Genomic DNA, 8,679 nt, shown 5'->3' on the forward strand with positions numbered 1-8,679 from the left:
AAAGGACAACCAAAATCCACTAGTCCATTACTCCTACCCAGCACCGCTGGATACCAGAGTGGATCTGTGGGAGCGGAATCCTCCGCAAAAGCTCCGAAACACAAATAATAAATAATAAGTAATAAAGCGGCCAAGCCGCAACACATGGCTACGCCGCGACTCACGAACACCACTGGATGTTTAACGGTGCTCAGTCAGGACTCTAGGAACAGATGACGACTTCCGAGTGCAGGACAACTGAGGACAGGAACGACCGGATACAGCAGGACTGGAAACACTCTCAGCAAACAGATACAGCATGCAAGAAGCTATTACCGGCGTCTGTGTGAGGCACTGCAAGAGCATAAAAACCGAAGCCCTCCAATCAACTGCTGCCAGTGCTGATTGCATGAATGCCGTGCAGCTGCCTTGCTGCACGGCCAGGAAACAGGTGCCCTTACTAATTTAAATGGACCCAGCAACGGGGAACGCGGTCCGCCAGTGGCGTCCCCGTTGCTAGGGTCCGTGCGGCTCCGTGCGCCCGGCGTCTAGCGTTGCCAGGGAGCCGGCGGCTGTACGCGCACGGCGTCCCTGGTTGCTAGGCGCCGGGCCGCACCGACGAGCGGACCCCGGCGCCTAACAGTACCCCCCCCTTGAGGAGGGGTCAAGGAACCCCTAAAGCCAGGTTTCCGAGGAAATTCCCGAAAAAATGCCCTCTTGAGCCTTGGGGCATGGAGATCCTTATCCAGGACCAAAGACCTTTCCTCTGGACCATAGCCTCTCCAGTGCACCAGAAAATAAAGCCGACCCCGGGACAATTTGGAATCGAGAACCTTCTCCACCAAGAACTCCTGTTGTCCCTGTACATCTACTGGTGATTTCCCCTGATAGATCTTCCGAGGAAATCTACTGGAAGAAACGTATGGTTTCAACAGGGAGCAATGGAACGTATTTCCGATCCGGAGAGCTCTTGGTAAACGTAACCGGAAAGCAACTGGGTTGATTTTTTTAATAATATGAAATGGTCCAATAAATTTGGGGCCCAATCTAGCTGAGGTTTGTCGAAGTCTAATGTTACGAGTCGACAACCATACCCTGTCTCCCACCTTAAAAGTGCAAGGACGTCGGAGCCTGTCCGAAAAAATTTTCTCTCGAAATGCCGCTTTTCTGAGGGCAAGGTGCACTTTTTTCCAAATGACTCTGAGATGAGAGGTTAAGGTTAGCGAGGAAACAGAAGAATGTTGAAAAAAAGAATTAGCTCTGGGGTGAAAACCAAAAACTGAAAAGAATGGAGACACATTAGTGGAGGAATGACAAGAATTATTGTAAGCAAACTCCGCCAAAGGAAGAAACTCGGACCAATCATTCTGGAGTTTGGCTGAGTACAAACGCAAATACTGTTTTAATGATTGATTAACTCGCTCGGTCTGCCCGTTGGATTGGGGATGGTAACCGGATGTTAAAGACAATTTCATCTTTAATGAGGCACAAAAGGACTTCCAGAATTGTGCAATGAATTGTGGACCCCGATCAGAAACAATATCAGTGGGCAACCCATGAAGTCTGAAAACATGGCGGAGAAACAAAACAACCAATCCCTGGGCAGATGGCAGTCGGGGAAGAGCAATGAAATGAGCCATCTTGCTAAAACGGTCCACTACCACCCATATGACTCGGAATCCGGCTGACAGAGGGAGGTCTACCACAAAATCCATGGAAATATGAGACCATGGCCTGAGAGGAACATTTAAGGGCATAAGTTGCCCGATAGGCAAGGAACGGGGAACCTTATGCTGTGCACAGACCTGACAAGAAAAAACAAACTCCTTAATGTCTTTAGAAAGACCAGGCCACCATACTGAGCGGGAGACTAATTCCAAAGTCTTAGAGATCCCCGGATGCCCGGCAACTTTGCTATCATGAAATTCAGTCAAAACAGTAGCTCTCAAAAACTCTGGGACGTAAAGACGACCAGCAGGAGTATTTCCAGGAGCTTGATGTTGAAGCTGCTTTAACTGGGTAAATAAATCTTGTGTGAGGCCTGCCCAAATGACTGAAGACGGAAGTATGGGAGTAACAGGACTGTTATTATGAACTGGAAGAAAACTGCGTGACAGGGCATCCGCCTTGGTATTCTTGGAACCTGGCCTAAAGGTGATAATAAACTTGAAACGAGTAAAAAATAAAGCCCAACGAGCCTGCCGGGCATTCAGCCGCTTAGCTGATTCGATGTACTGAAGATTTTTGTGGTCAGTCAATACTGAAATGGTATGTGTTGCTCCCTCAAGCCAATGTCTCCACTCCTCGAAAGCCCATTTAATAGCCAGTAACTCCCGGTTACCAACATCGTAGTTGGATTCAGCGGATGAGAATTTCCTGGACATGAAGGCACAAGGATGTAGTTCCAGAGACTCTGGATCCTTTTGAGATAGGATAGCCCCCACTCCAACCTCCGAGGCATCAACCTCAACAAGGAAGGGCAATTCTGGGTTGGGATGTCTGAGGACTGGAGCTGAGACAAAAGCTTGTTTCAAGGCCTGAAAGGATAACTCAGCTTCACGTGACCAGTTGGTAGGATCCGCTCCCTACTTAGTCAGTGCCACCATGGGAGCAACCAGGTCGGAAAAAGAATGAATAAATCTTCTATAATAATTCGCAAACCCTAAAAAGCGCTGAATTGCTTCTAAGTTGGTGGGTTGCGCCCAACTAAGGATGGCTTGGAGCTTCTTAGGTTCCATGCAGAATCCCCGAGGGGAAATAATGTACCCTAAAAAGGATACCTCCGTGACATGAAACTCACACTTCTCCAGCTTGGCATATAGATGATTTTCACGTAATTTTTGAAGAACCTGATGCACCTGGGTAACATGTTGTTCAATTGAGTCAGAATAGATCAGGATGTCGTCTAAGTAAACGACCACGAATCTTCCTAGAAAGTCACGGAGCACATCGTTAACGAGATCCTGGAAAACTGCCGGAGCGTTAGACAAGCCGAACGGCATCACCAGATACTCGTAGTGACCCGACTGAGTACTGAAAGCCGTCTTCCACTCATCTCCAGACTTGATTCGGATGAGGTTATATGCTCCCCTCAGGTCAATTTTAGAAAAAAATCACAGCCGAACGCAGCTGATCAAAGAGGACAGAAATCAGCGGCAGAGGATAAGTATTTTTAACTGAGATCTTATTCAGGGCTCTAAAGTCAATGCAAGGTCTGAGTGATCCATCTTTTTTCTCCACAAAGAAGAAGCCTGCACTTAAAGGGGATTTAGATGGCCTGATAAATCCTTTCCCTAGACTCTCCTTAACATACTCATTCATGGCCGCAGTTTCTGACCCGGATAAAGCATATAACCTTCCCTTTGGCAATGTGGCACCGGAAATTAGCTCAATAGCACAATCATAAGGCCGATGGGGAGACAGAATGTCCGCATTGCCCTTGGAAAACACATCAACAAAGTCCTGGTATTCCACGGGAATGAGTTCGGGAATGGCAGCAGCTATTCTAACGGGAAACGTAATACATTCCTTATTACAGATGGTACTCCATTGTGAAATCTCCCCCGACTGCCAATCAATGGTGGGATTATGAAAGGCCAGCCAAGGGTGACCCAGAACCACTGGAACTGCTGGGCAATGGGTAAGAAAGAACTCGATCTTTTCGGAATGAAGAGCTCCTACCGTAAGTAGTACAGGAGGTGTACAGAGGGAAATAACCCCATTGGACAAGGGACTCCCATCTAAACCATGCATGGTGATACACCTACCCAAGGCTAACTGAGGAATACCTAAGGCCTTGGCCCAAGTTAAGTCCATAAAGTTCCCTGCAGCTCCACTGTCGACAAAAGCCGACACCGAAGAACTGAGGCTGCCAAAGGAAACTTTAGCTGGGACTAAAAGGGAGTTATTCGAGGAGATAAGCTGCAGACCAAAGTGAACCCCCTCACAATTCACTTGGTCGAGGCGTTTCCCGACTTGTTCGGACAATTACGGGCAAAATGTCCCTTACCCCCACAGTACAAACAAAGACCAGAGTTTTGCCTTCTGGCTCTTTCTTCTGGAGACAGTCGGGAGAGACCCATCTGCATGGGCTCCTCTACGTCCTCAGGAATGGAAAATACACATGGAGTAGTCCTGACTGGTGCTCCTTTTTCAGCCCTCCGCTCTCTGAGACGTCGATCAATCTTAATAGAAAGCTCAATGAGTTTATCGAGAGTCTCAGGAGCGGGATACTGAAGGAGACTGTCTTTTATAGACTCAGATAGGCCGAGGCGAAACTGACTGCGCAGGGCTGGGTCATTCCAGCCACAGTCGTTCGACCAACGGCGAAACTCTGTACAATAAACCTCTGCAGGATTTCTACCCTGTCTGAGAGCGCGTAACTGACTCTCAGCGGATGCCTCTCTATCAGGGTCATCATACAAAAGCCCTAAAGACCCCAAAAAAGCGTCGACTGACAACAATGCCGGATCCTCTGCTTTTAAACCAAATGCCCAGGTCTGAGGATCCCCCTGGAGCAAAGAAATAATGATTCCAACCCGCTGAGATTCAGTACCTGAGGAGATCGGTCTTAAACGAAAATAAAGTTTACAGGATTCTTTAAAATTAAAAAACTCCTTCCTATCACCAGAAAAACGGTCAGGCAAGTGCATTTTTGGTTCAGGGACTACCCTCGGGGAAGTTCGTAAAAGATCTTCCTGCGACTTCACCCGCAGGGAAAGATCCTGAACCATCTGAGTAAGTTCTTGAATCTGGCTGACTAGGAGCTGACCAGGATTTGGCCCTAAACCTATGGGATTCATGAGGCCGATAACTCTTACAAAACTGAATAAGGAAAAAATCAAACCCTGTTTAATTTTAAGTTTTGGTTTGGCCGGTAATAATGTTATGATTCCAGTACTCCTGACCGGAGGAGATCTTATGACAATGGCCAGAGTACTGGAAGGGAATGCTGGTTACGGGAGCAGGAAAGACTAGTTGCCCCTGGCGCCCTAACTCTATTGTCTCACCCGTGCTATCGGAAATCCCTTGCGAGACTATGGTTTCTTGAGCCCCTGGCAGCCACGTTTGAAAGGCGGATTATGTCTGCCCAACTCCGGTGCCCCCCGGTCTTAGTGAGAGACAAAGGGAAATCCGAGGCAGGATGATGACAAGAGGACCTCTGACTACAACAGGCCAAGGGCAACAAGCTAACTAACCAAACTTGAAGTATGCGCGGAAAAACCGCCAGATAAAAGGACAACCAAAATCCACTAGTCCATTACTCCTACCCAGCACCGCTGGATACCAGAGTGGATCTGTGGGAGCGGAATCCTCCGCAAAAGCTCCGAAACACAAATAATAAATAATAAGTAATAAAGCGGCCAAGCCGCAACACACGGCTACGCCGCGACTCACAAACACCACTGGATGTTTAACGGTGCTCAGTCAGGACTCTAGGAACAGATGACGACTTCCGAGTGCAGGACAACTGAGGACAGGAATGACCGGATACAGCAGGACTGGAAACACTCTCAGCAAACAGATACAGCATGCAGGAAGCTATTACCGGCGTCTGTGCGAGGCACTGCAAGAGCATAAAAACCGAAGCCCTCCAATCAACTGCTGCCAGTGCTGATTGCATGAATGCCGTGCAGCTGCCTTGCTGCACGGCCAGGAAACAGGTGCCCTTACTAATTTAAATGGACCCAGCAACGGGGAACGCGGTCCGCCAGTGGCGTCCCCGTTGCTAGGGTCCGTGCGTCTAGCGTTGCCAGGGAGCCGGTGGCTGAACGCGCACGGCGTCCCTGGTTGCTAGGCGCCGGGCCGCACCGACGAGCGGACCCCGGTGCCTAACACTTCCCCTCTTCTGATACGTGGCCAGAGGGAGTTTGTTGTTGAAAGGATTCTTGACTCCAAGATGGTTCGGGGTCGGCTGTCATTTTTGGTGCACTGGAAGGGGTATGGCCCGGAGGAGCGGTCGTGGGTGCGCAGTTGTGATCTTCATGCCCCCAGACTGTTACGCTCTTTCTTCTCGCAGTTCCCCGATAAACCCGGTGGTAGGGGTTCTTTGACCCCTCGTCAGAGGGGGGGTACTGTTAGGGTCTCCTGCTCTGTGCTGCCACGTCGTCATGGCAACCGGGAGACAAGTGCTAGCGGAGTAACCTGAGCGTAGCTGATACTCCAGTTCGGGTCTTTTGCTGTGCAGTGGTTACAGGCTCTGTGCACGGCAGGGGATCCGGTGCTGGTTTTTGTGCTCACAGTCTGTGAGGTCTGAGTGGGGCGTGGACAGCACCTGCTATATAAACCCTCTTCTCAGGTTAGGCAGATGCTGCTGAATCTTTGTTGGTTAGTCAGTTCCTGAAAGCTAGCTAGTACTGTGTAAACTTTGTATTTGTTTGTTGCTTACTGCAAATAGGCCTTGGGATTTGGTATTACACTCTGCCAATCCAGACCTAGCAGTAAGACTGGAGTCAGTCGTTTAACCTGCTGGGGTTCTTTTGCTACTCTGTGAACCTAGCAAGTTTGCGGCTGTATTCTCAGACTTGCCTGCCAAAATCCTTTCTCACTGTGCAAGGTGTTCAGGTGTCAGTTTAGTGGCAGTAAGGTGAACCAGTGCACTGCAAGTGAGGACTAGGATTGTGGAGACTCTCCTTGTGTCTATTATTCCATCTCTGACCAAGGAGTTTACTGCCACACCCGTTGGTAACCCTTTAGGGTTTTGCTGTTGCCCTTAGCAACAGCATTTCAGGTTCTCTGTGTATTAAATCACAACATCTCGCTTCTTTCCATCTGAGCATTCCTAATACTAGGGAGACACCCAGTTTCTTAGCCTTTGGGCTTCTCTGTTCACTTTGTGTTTATTTTGTTACCCTATCACCTTCTATGTATGTAATGTCATATTCCCCAGTCTGTCTGTGAGTTCATTTGATTTGCATCCCTCTCCGTTCAGACACCAGTACATTCCTGCTGGCACTGGTGTGCATAACACTGTCTCGATAGGCTAGTCACACCTATAACATCATACATACAAACAAGAATACCAGAAATAAGACAGTGCTGACTGAGATGGAAGTCCATCTCAGTCAGCGCTGTCTTATTTCTGGTATTCTTGTTTCTCTGTGGAACCGGACTGGCCCACCTGCCCATCGGCTCTTCTGGCATGAGTCAGAACTAAGTGCCAGATGGCCATTCCGGTCCTCAACACACCCCACCCACATCTAACTCTCTCTGCACAAGTTATATCTGCCCCCCCCACCCCGCAGTGCACATGAATTTACCCAATTGCTAACAAATTTGCTGCTGCAATCAGATATGAATTAGGCCCAAGGTACATAAACAAATGGGCAAAACTAGAAAATGGTGACTTTGTGAAACTTCCAATTAGTGCTGAAAATGTTGCACTGGTGAAATTTTTTTATTTTTTTTACATTTTGTAAAACATTTTTGCCAATTTATTTTTCACAGAGTCCTATTGTTATGCATGAAAATCCCCCATTTTTCATGTGAAAATACATAGGGTCTGTGAAAGGCAGCAGACCTATGTATCTTCACGCCCACAATTACTGAAAAAAGCCTGCTTACTATGGATTGGCTTTGCCTGCCTGAGGCAGGGAAAACCATACCCCCGATAAGCGGGATAAGTTCTGGCTATGGGGGCTAATTGGATAATCCTCGGTGAATCCATTATCCGCGATAATTTACTGAAAATAATTGGATACCCCCCTTACAGTACAAGACAATGCAAGATGAGTATATTGTTTATAAACATTGCTGCGTCAGCAGTCATAACACTCAAATAAGCAGCATAGCGGCAGAAACCAAGGGTTAGATGCCATTGTATGGAGTAAGGAATAGATGATAGTATAAGTAAGGCAAAGCACATGAGGGAGGAGGGTCCTGCTCATTAGAGTTTACATTCTAAAGGGGAGATACAAGACAAAGGAGAAAAGAAGACTCTTTTGTGGGTGCACTCTTATGTAATTGTGGAAGTATCAAAAAAGATATAGATTAAAATTGAATATTTATTGATAATAAAATAAAACACATAGTAGTTGAATGTACAAGTAGGAAAATACATAAATAAACAATGGAACCGGTAATGCTGATATTAATATCCAATAATGGTTTCAAGCTGCCTGGGTAACATCAATATTTTAAATATATGGTCAATCCATAAATTGGTCTCAACTGCCTGCCTGAGCTGTATAATCTTAAAGTAAAGCGAACTGCTAGACACTTAGCGCTTCGGTAATAGCTAAGATTGTTAATACGGTCAGCTGTATTCCTTACAACTAGCATTAGGATAGAGATAAAAAACAGATTGAATGAAGAAAAGATGAATCTGCTGCCAGTGTTAGACACTGAGCCTGGCCGCCCAGAATTTTCTACTAAACCGAGTATTCTTCAAGAGTCTCCCACTCGAGTAGTGACTCGGCCCAACACTGCTTAGCTTCCAAGATCGGAAGGATTTGGGCGTTACCAGTGTGGTATGATAGTAGAAAATTAGTAGTATTGCTTCTGGAATCACTGATGAGAGTTCATGAATGACATAAAGTGTTGGAGGTGGTTCCTCTTCTTTTCTATTTGAGTACCACCTCCAACACTTTATGTCATTCATAGGGCTGATGAGTTCACCTAACGAGGACATAAAGATGGCAATTAGGAGATTTACAAGAACAAAACCTTGGGAAGACACCAATTGTTAGTGGAAGTGGTGGG

At 47.1% G+C, this 8,679-nt stretch overlaps 1 pseudogene; it reads right to left on the bottom strand.

The window, feature by feature from the left end:
- Positions 1-8,342: 8,342 nt before the first annotated feature.
- Positions 8,343-8,461, bottom strand: LOC134912468 (5S ribosomal RNA; annotated as a pseudogene).
- Positions 8,462-8,679: the final 218 nt, after the last annotated feature.

The sequence above is a fragment of the Pseudophryne corroboree genome, chromosome 4, assembly GCF_028390025.1.
Source record: "Pseudophryne corroboree isolate aPseCor3 chromosome 4, aPseCor3.hap2, whole genome shotgun sequence".
In the NCBI taxonomy this organism is placed as follows: domain Eukaryota; kingdom Metazoa; phylum Chordata; class Amphibia; order Anura; family Myobatrachidae; genus Pseudophryne; species Pseudophryne corroboree.